This window comes from Triticum dicoccoides, chromosome 6B (genome assembly GCF_002162155.2).
Source record: "Triticum dicoccoides isolate Atlit2015 ecotype Zavitan chromosome 6B, WEW_v2.0, whole genome shotgun sequence".
Classification (NCBI taxonomy): Eukaryota; Viridiplantae; Streptophyta; class Magnoliopsida; order Poales; family Poaceae; genus Triticum; species Triticum dicoccoides.
The window spans coordinates 91446824-91456497 of NC_041391.1; the positions used below are offsets into that span (position 1 = coordinate 91446824).

General features: G+C 46.8%; 1 pseudogene; it reads left to right on the top strand.

Annotated features, from left to right (window-relative positions):
- Window positions 1-4979: 4979 nt before the first annotated feature.
- On the top strand, window positions 4980-6100 carry LOC119321090 (annotated as a pseudogene).
- The last annotated feature ends 3574 nt before the right edge of the window (window positions 6101-9674 follow it).

Here is a 9674-nt window from a genome sequence, read left to right on the forward strand (position 1 = left end):
AGATTGGTAGTTCTTACAATAGGGGAAGTGCTTAGCTTTGGGTTCAATCTTGCAGTGACCTTACCCAGTGACAGAAAGGGTTGCAAGGCACGTATTGTATTGTTGCCATCGAGGATAACAAGACGGGGTATTTATCATATTGCATGAATTTATTCCTCTACATCATGTCATCTTGCTGAAGGTGTTACTCTGTTTTTAACTTAATACTCTAGATGCATGCTGGATAGCGGTCGATGAGTGGAGTAATAGTAGTAGATGCAGAATTGTTTTGGTCTACTTGTCAGGGACGTGATGCCTATATACATGATCATTGCCTGGATAACCTCATAACTATGCTCAATTCTATCAATTGCTCAACAGTAATTTGTTCACCCACCGTAGAATACTTATGCTCTTGAGAGAAGCCACTAGTGAAACCTATGGCCCCCGGGTCTATTCTCATCATATCAATCTCCATCACTTTATTTACTTGCTTTTGCTTTTACTTTATACTTTGCATCTCTATACCAAAAATACCAAAAATATTATCTCTATCAGATCTCACCCTTGTAAGTGACCGTGAAGGGATTGACAACCCCTAAGCGTTGGTTGCGAGTAGCTATCGTTTTGTGCAGGTACGAGAGACTTGCGCGTGGTCTCCTACTGGATTGATACCTTGGTTCTCAAAAACTGAGGGAAGTACTTACGCTACTATGTTGCATCATCCTCTCCTCTTCGGGGAAATCCAACGCAAGCTCGAGACGTAGCAGGTACTAATGGAGAGGCAAGATCCTAGCTATGGAGTAGTTGTATACGCAAGAGGTTTTACGAGTTCAGGCCCTTCTCGGAGGAAGTAACAGCCCTACGTCTTGGAGCCCGGAGTCGGTCGACTAGATTATATGTGTATGAGTTATAGGGGTGCGAACCCTTTACACTGAGGAGGGGGGTGGCTTATATAGAGTCCGCCAGACCCCTCCGGCCCTCAGTTATGCAGGGTTTAAGATACATTAAGGTTGGGTGTTACCGGTAACGCTATACATAAAGTGTTATGATGACCATAAAAGCTACTTAATGACTGATCGTTGGCGTGCAGTGTGACTTTAGATCTCCTGGCCGTCGAGTGGTTGGCTTCATGGTCGAGTGTTTGGCTTCATGGTCGAGTGTCCTCGAGTCCGTCGAGTGGAATACTCCTGAGTCGATTGACAGGTGGTTTTTCTAGAGGTGTCCTTGGGTAGGGTACTTTGGACAGGTCCATGACCCTACCCTAGGTACATGGCTTCATCAGGGGCCGCCATCACCGTGGCCGCCCGAAGGTCCAGTCCGCCTCCCCTCTTCTCCTTTAGCTCTCCCCTCCCAGATCCCCAATGTTCTCCGACTCTCGCCTCCTCAGATCCTCCCCTAGGCAGCCCCGTAGTTTCTTATGCGGCCGCTCACTCAGCGAGGCGCTGCTAGAGGCCCACGACGAGATGGAGGCGGCCGCCAGTGGCTGCGATGGCCGCGCCTCCTAGGTGGAGGTGTCGTCCGATGCGCGTGGCAGCGCCGGCCACCATGCTGCCACAACCGATGTTGAGCACGTTCGAGGAGGAACAGGAGGACGTCGTGCTCTGCCTCCTGATGCTCTTGAGCGACATCACCGGTGGCATGCGGAGCTGCCGGCATTGAAGCAAGTGCACCTCCCGAGGAACAGCTACGCAGCTATGTTTCAGCACATGGAAGAATAGCAAGCAAAAATGAAAGGCAGGTATTTTTTTCTTTCAATGACAGGTGGACCCCACATGGCTCCACACATGATGACAATGTTACCATCCATCGCCGTTACCTGCGAGGTGTTAAGCGGTGCCACGTCAGCCTGACTGACAGGCCCATCTGTCATAAACACGCTTAATTGAGACAAAGCTGCCGATCAGTGGTTTTTGCAAAACGATTACGGAAGACGTGGTGTTTTTTGCAACAGAAGTGTAGCGTAGTGTTTTCTGCAAACCTAGCCTTCAAACTGGTGGTTTTGTACAATTTACTCTGCGAGTTGAGGATGGGCTTACAACTAGGAAAAAAATTAGGTCGGGCTCCATTTGCAAGTTAAGAGTCGGATTGCAACTGAGAGAAAAAAGCTTGGGCCCAGTTGCAAGTCGAGTGTGCACTTGCAACTGGAAAAAAATGTCGGGCCCCAGTTGCAGGTCGAGGGTGGACTTGTAACTGAGACAAAAAAATCGGGGCCCAATTGCGAATTAACAGTGGACTTGCAACTGGGACAAAAAAAAGGCTACACCCCAGTTGCGAGTCGAGGGTGGACTTGCAATTAGAACAAAAGGTCACACCCAGTTGCGAGTCGAGGGTGGACTTGCAAGCGAGACAAAAAAGGTCAGCCCCTGATTGCGAATCAAGGGTGGACTTGCAACTGAGACAAAGAAAGTTGGGCCCAGTTGCAAGTCGACCGTGGACTTGCAACTGGGAAAAAAGTATTGATCCTAGTTGTAAGTCAAGGTTGGGCTATCAATAGGGAGAAAAAAAGGTCGAGTCCAGTTGTGAGTTGACAGTGGATTTGTAACTAGGACTAAACAAATCGGGCCTCAGTTGCGAGTCGATGGTAGACTTGCAATTGAGACTAAAAACGATCATTTGCAAGTTGAGGGTGAACTTGCAATTAGGACAAAAAAAGTTGGGCCTTCGTTGCAAGTCGAGCGAGAATTTAAAACTTGGACAAAAAAGTTTTGAGCCCCAGTTGCAATTGGAGGATGGACTTGTAACTAAGACAAAAAATATCGAAGCCCAGTTGCGAGTCGAGGGTGGGATTGCAACTATGACAAAAGAAGGTTGACCCTAGTTGCAAGTTGAGGGTAGACTTGCAACTTGAACAAAAAATACAGGCCCTGTTTGATGGTGGTTTGATGGTGGACAATCAACTAATAGCAATGGAAAAATTCATGACAATTTTAAAAGGGAAAAATGAAAAAGAGAAAAAAAATAAAAATCATGAATTTAAAAACCTTACAAATTTGAAATAAAAAATAATAAAAAAGGAAAAACAAACAATAAAGAAGATTGAAAAAAGTGCACTTGTGGCCACAACAGTCAACCAGGCAATGCACGAGGAGCAAAATCAACTGATAGACAACAGCCTACTACCACCCGCGTGAGTGAAGCGTACAGGAACAAGTGGTTAGAAAATTAGATGCGAGATAACTATTTCACATTTATATGTGAAATAGCAAATCCGATCCCGTTATACTAATCCTCCGCCCCCTGATTTTCAAAAATGGGCCCACTTCCCCACTAATAACCAACTAAAAACTGCCCTGTATTCCGAGCCCTGTAACATCCCGTAACCTTTTTTTTAGGGGTAAAACCTGCCGCTGCTTTGTTAACTAATTAAAGTTTGGGATATCATCCGAAATAACATGCAAGATAAGATCAGGGGGAGACTGAAGCCAAAGCTCTGATCTCTCCTCTCCTACAGCTAATCTAGTGAGTTTATGCGCAGCGACATTTGCTGACCTTCTTACCCAAGAAATTTTGAACTCTAAAAACGAGTTGAGCATGTCCTTGATTTCTTGAATCCAGGGGCCAACTGCCGACAGAACCTTCTCCTTCTGAACAATCATTTTCACCAGCGTTTGGCAATCCAGCTCAACATGGACCCTCGCCGCATGCATATTAGTAGCGAGTTGGAGAGCACCCGTACACGCGAGGGTTTCCACTGCTTCCGGATCGGCTATATTTGGAAAGAAATGACAGAAGCCAGCCCGAAACGCTCCATCTTGATCCCGTAGGACCGCACCACCTCCCCCCTTGTCCCCATATCTCGAAATCGCACCATCCGAGTTGATCTTCAGCAAGCCATCATCAGGAGCTTTCCACTTCTCAATGATCTTGGGAACCGGCTGGCGAGTCTTGGCTACATGAACCTACCTCCGTTCCTGCATATGATCATAAACGGACATTATTATCGCATGTGGAGAAGCGATCTTTTTCCCATCTCTAGCCTCATTACGAGCTAGCCATAGGCCATAAACTGACTGTATCATCGCCTCCTTCTCCTCGTCGGCTGCCCCCGCGAACCACCCCAACAACCAGCTCGCTAATGCACTATGAGAGTTCATCGGACTCGGTGGGATCGCCACCGAAACTCCCTTTTCCAACTGCATCAACTGCCAGAATTGTGATGAATGTTGACATGTCCAAAATCTGTGATGAATCGTTTCCTCTCTACCACATGCAACACAAAAAATGCCAGGTTTTATCCGACGACGGTGTAGTTCCGCGCCTACTGCCACACCATTCCTGATAACTCTCCACATGTGAATCTTTGCTTTGCCCGGTGCATTTGTGCTCCATAGTCCCATGTACCCTTTATGGCCCTGGACAGAGCTAGAATGACCCGGCTGTCCGGTCATCACTCTTTGCATTGACATCCTGAGATGATATGCGGACCTTACGGTGAACACACTGTTCTTGGTGTAATTCCAAGCCAGGAAATCATCAACCCCCGGCCCGCCTACATCAATTTGTAAGATATCTTGTGCATCCCTCGGAGTAAACATCTCCTGGACCTTAAGAGCATTCCAGGTCGTGCCATCCGGTGACAGTAGATCCGCCACCTTGGTTATACCCTGCATATATGTTTGTCCAAGAGGGTGCATACATCCCGCTCGTGGAATCCACTTGTCATGGTGAATGTTGACCCTAGAGCCATCCCCAATCCTCCAAACCAGACCTTCTCGGAGCAAGTTTCTGCCATGTAACATCCCGTAACCAGTCCATTGTTGTAGCACGGGTGCGCTACAGCAGAGGATCGTAACCAGTAGTCACTCCTGCGTGCGGCATGCCCGAAAGGGAGCAACCAAAAGGAGCCTGAAATGTTACTCTTGCTTGCCCAACTCAAGTCAACCATAGCTAGCTAAAATGGTGCTCCAGTCAGCTATAGCTGCCTAGCGAGCTCAGTTCCACGTCTCGATCTGTCTCTCTGTATTTGCCTCCAGAATCCATCTATATATATCGCATTCGAGCTAAACAACCCTTCATCCAAACAAGCAAAGGCAATACCAAAGCTAGCTACGAGTAGAAACTAGAAACCAACAATGGCGCCGCTCGCACCCTCGAGGCCAGCAGCGTGCCTCCTAGCCCTTCTCTCCGTCGTTGCCGCGGCCCTGTCCCTGGCCGCGCCGTGCTTGGCGGCCGGGAAGACCGGCCAGGTGACGGTGTTCTGGGGACGTAACAAGGCCGAGGGGTCCCTGCGCGAGGCCTGCGACTCCGGCATGTACACCATGGTCACCATGTCTTTCCTCGACGTCTCCGGCGCCAACGGGAAGTACCACCTCGACCTGTCCGGTCACGACCTCTCCGCCGTCGGCGCCGACATCAAGCACTGCCAGTCCAAGGGCGTCCCCGTCTCCCTCTCCATCGGCGGCTACGGCACCGGCTACTCGCTCCCGTCCAACCGCTCCGCGCTCGACCTCTTCGACCACCTCTGGAACTCCTACTTCGGTGGGTCCAAGCCGGGCGTCCGCCGCCCCTTCGGTGACGCGTGGCTCGACGGCGTCGACCTCTTCCTGGAGCACGGCACGCCGGCGGACCGCTACGACGTGCTGGCGCTCGCAACATCCGCGGCGGCCCGGGGAAGCCGCTGCACCTGACGGCGACGGTCCGGTGCGGGTACCCGCCGGCGGTGCACGTGGGGCGGGCGCTGGCGACGGGGATCTTCGAGCGCGTGCACGTGAGGATCTACGAGGAGAGCGACAAGGCGTGCAACCAGTACGGGGCGTGGGAGGAGGCGTGGGACAGGTGGACGGCGGCGTACCCGGCCACCTGGTTCTTCATCGGGCTCACCGCCGACGAGAAGTCCTACCAGTGGATACACCCCAAGAACGTCTACTACGGCATCACGCCGGTGGTGCAGAAGAAGGACAACTACGGCGGGGTCATGCTCTGGGACCGATACTTCGACAAGCAGAGCGACTACAGTAGCTACATCAAGTACTACGCCTGATCGGAGCTATACTTCGACAAGCCACGCTTGCATCACCTCACCGTCGATTTGATTTTGATGTGTTGTTGCAAACTTGCAAGCGAGAATAAAGTGAGGCTTGTATACTTGGATAAATAATTGATTTAATTATCAACTTCATGATTTTGATGTTTGTGTTGTATTTGTAAAATTAGAGTGGCGCGGATTTGGTGAACATGGGTGCGCGCACCCTTTATAAATAGTAAATTCAAAAAAATGCTAGAAAAAAATCAAAAAAATCTAAATTTATTTTTTTAATATACATAGTGAACTGGTATACTCGCATATAAAGTTTCACGAAGAAATCACATCCGCGGTAATCTGGATAAAAATGACAAATCAAAGCTAATCGAAGCTATATTAAAAAAACACTGTGTGATGAATAGTATGGTCGCATTGTATTTTCTTCACTAAGAATATCATGGGTGTCAATACATCATGAAACTGCACATGTGAGTAGAATAATCGACTAAGGTTCATAACGCGAAATTTCAGATTTTTTTTCTAGTATTTTTTATGAAGTCACTATTCATGTGGGTGCGCGCGCAGCCATGTTCACCTTTGTATTTCGAATTAGAGCCTTTCAACAAACATGATAGTCCCTCAACAGCAAACGCGTGAAGAGGTACGAAGAGATTGGATCCCGACAAATTCCTCTAGTCGGTTTAAAATTCTCAAACTGATCATCAATGAAGAGAAGTGAGAACTAGAAAAGACACACGCCATCACTGACAAAATCCAAGCAAAACAAAAATTTAGTTTTCTCATGATAGCATCCAGATAATCCCAATCCAAACGGTCATTCATCATATCAAGTTTCAACGCATAACTCATGTTCTTCTTTGTGTTATTTATCTTCATAAAGTGCAAGCACTCAAAAGTCATAATAATAATATTAATACGTTTGCCTGAGACAAAAGCAAACTGTTCCACATAGGGGCATGGCCAACGCACTGCCTCATTGTGCTGCCCTGCAGGTCCATCTCGGCTCGGACTCTGCAAATCAGGTTTAGATGTTGCCTCGCAGAGCCATCGGTCTCTTGCAGAAGAGGTGGCCGCTCCATGAAAAAGCAAAGAAAAAGGTGGAGAGAGAGGATGAAGAATGATGGAAGAAGAAGCAGATCAGGAGGAAATCACTAAGACGTGGTCCACTAAGATGGGGTCTACATATGGCTGCTTCCATTGCTCATGCCATAATTGACCTTCAATGATAAGACTTTGAGCCCATTAGCAAGCACCTTTGCGGCACCACCTAACAAATCACATCACACAAGCTAATAGGTCTAAATTGCAACAAAAGAGTTGGTTAGTAATCTTGGGGGTGAGTACAATGATATTTTTCTTAATTACCTCCAAACTATCCTCTCCCCTAAGTATTTTTAAGGCCAAAATCACTATTTTGACCATTTAATCAAAGATTAGCGTGATTTGACCCTACTTCGAACCATGGCGTCTTCCATGCAACACAAACGCCACGGTGAATAGCGTCATCAAAAGGGTAAAATCCTGAAAAAGGTTTCTAATTAGGATCAAATTGTGCTATAATTAATAAAGGGTTTAAACAGTGATTTTCTCCACCGTATCTTTTCGTATCTTTATAAAAAATGCGGCGCCGTGCGTAGGTCAACCAAGGCTGGTGCGCGCGGGTGGGCCGGTCCAAGCTGGTGGCTAGTGCGGGCATGCTGGCTCAGGCGTGTGATGAACATGCACCTCCGACTGAAGCAGCACATGCAGATATGTTGATATTTCTTTTTTTGGAAAAGGTCCCAAGAGAAAAGGAGCACACGTGCACGAGAGCCTTCGAGGCGTCGGCAAGAAACATATGCATGTGTGTCATGCCTGACGTGTGCTTTCGCTTGGAAGATGATATTTGCATTACTTGCTAGCAAACACGGTTTGTCATGTGCTTGCTTGTACCCTGTTTTGTTGCAATGAAGTGATCCGGGAGCAGAGCAGGTGCCGAGGTGCGTATGTGGCTGATTCTGCACATGGTCAGTGCCAGCTGACTTTGGGCTTTTTTTCCTCGATAGCAAGCTTCTGGGTGACGGAGTGAGTTTTGAAAAATTTGGACCAAACCATCACAGGCCGCAGCAAATCATTGAAGTGTTAAAAAAAAGCAAATCATTGAATGGTCGATAAATTAGTTTATTATTATTATTTGATATTCTCGGAAAAAATATATTATTTCATATGCATCCCGGCTCAAACTACTTAAAAACCTTTGGAATAACCAATCCATACAAATCACCCCCCACGCGAGTACTCTCGAACCTAATTTGTACTCTTTTTTTCCAGGTGTGTGCACGCGCCTGCGTGTGTGTGCGCGCCCGCCTGAGCGTGTGTGCAGGGAAAAAATGGCTGGGTATCTACACACATATACGTATGTGTCTGAACCCAGTGAAATATCAGGATTGAACGCATCAACTTGAAAGCAACACTTGATGGGAAGCCCAAAAGCCCACAAAGTAAAACCCTCCATGCAGCTTCCTAGGGAGTATTTTCAGAGAAAGTTGATTATATAGGTCGATGAACCGCCTAGCTTTGTTGTTCGGTAAAACCAGACATAACTGTTACTTGATGGTAATGAAGTAACAAAGTCTTATTACATAATTGTTTGGAATAGACTTTCTGATATGCGGTAAACAAAATTACTACAATAGTGCTACATGGCACTGACAATCTCACCCTGAAAAGGAGCAACTGATGATCCATACCGTAGGACAGATGGCAACTGCTGATCAATAGAATATGTGTGGTTTATGAGCATAACCTGTGAATATCTGCACACATCGAAATCAAAGGCTTTAATTGGCGAGCAACTGAGTAACCACTCTGTTAACTATCTCAGCTATATGCTCAAATATGTGAATCTGCTGGTGCAGAGGCAACTGGTGTCGCAGCTTGTGTAGATACATCGATGTGTAAATGTTGTTCTGGCTTTGATTTACCTATCCCTGTCCTGATCATAGTAAATAGACATTTTATGACTAAACTCATAAAAACCCAAAATTTACAAAATTCATCCTAGCATCCGCAGCATCTCAACGAGAGCCAAGTAGCACCGGTTGACCTATTTATGCGTTAGCAGATACTAGTACCGCCAGATAAGCAGGTGGAATTCAACGAACATGAGCTTCTCCAAGCATTCATTAGCCAGCCCAGAACTAAGATTATAAATACACAGCTTCAAACCAGATAGAAATTAAACAAAAACACACACAGAATGGGACATCGTGGAACATGAGCAGATATCGGAGGTAGAACATCCACCTGCCTGACACTACACGTGAGATAACCAAACGCTTGCACGCATGCGCACACACTGAAATGCAAGCAAGATCGATTGGCAAGCGAGCCTGCCACAACATGTTTGCTTAAAAAATAAAGCAAAACAAATTGAACGAAACACAAGTCAAGTACTCATTAACCGAAGAAAGTCAATGTACCTTTCACCATTCATGCCGGTTGACAAATGTCCATACGAATAGATAATAGACGGGAGTTACCAAAGTAAGCGACTAATTCTTACAAGTCCATTTCACAGCTGATCCTGTGCATATGCTACATAGATGGTCAATCTCCTTGGTTGAACATACAAAATGCAAATACCTACACCCGACAAGCCCTTTCGGCATTTCAGTTGCCAGAATAATGTAAAGAGACCTGTGGACCAAGCAATACCATCAGCCAAACA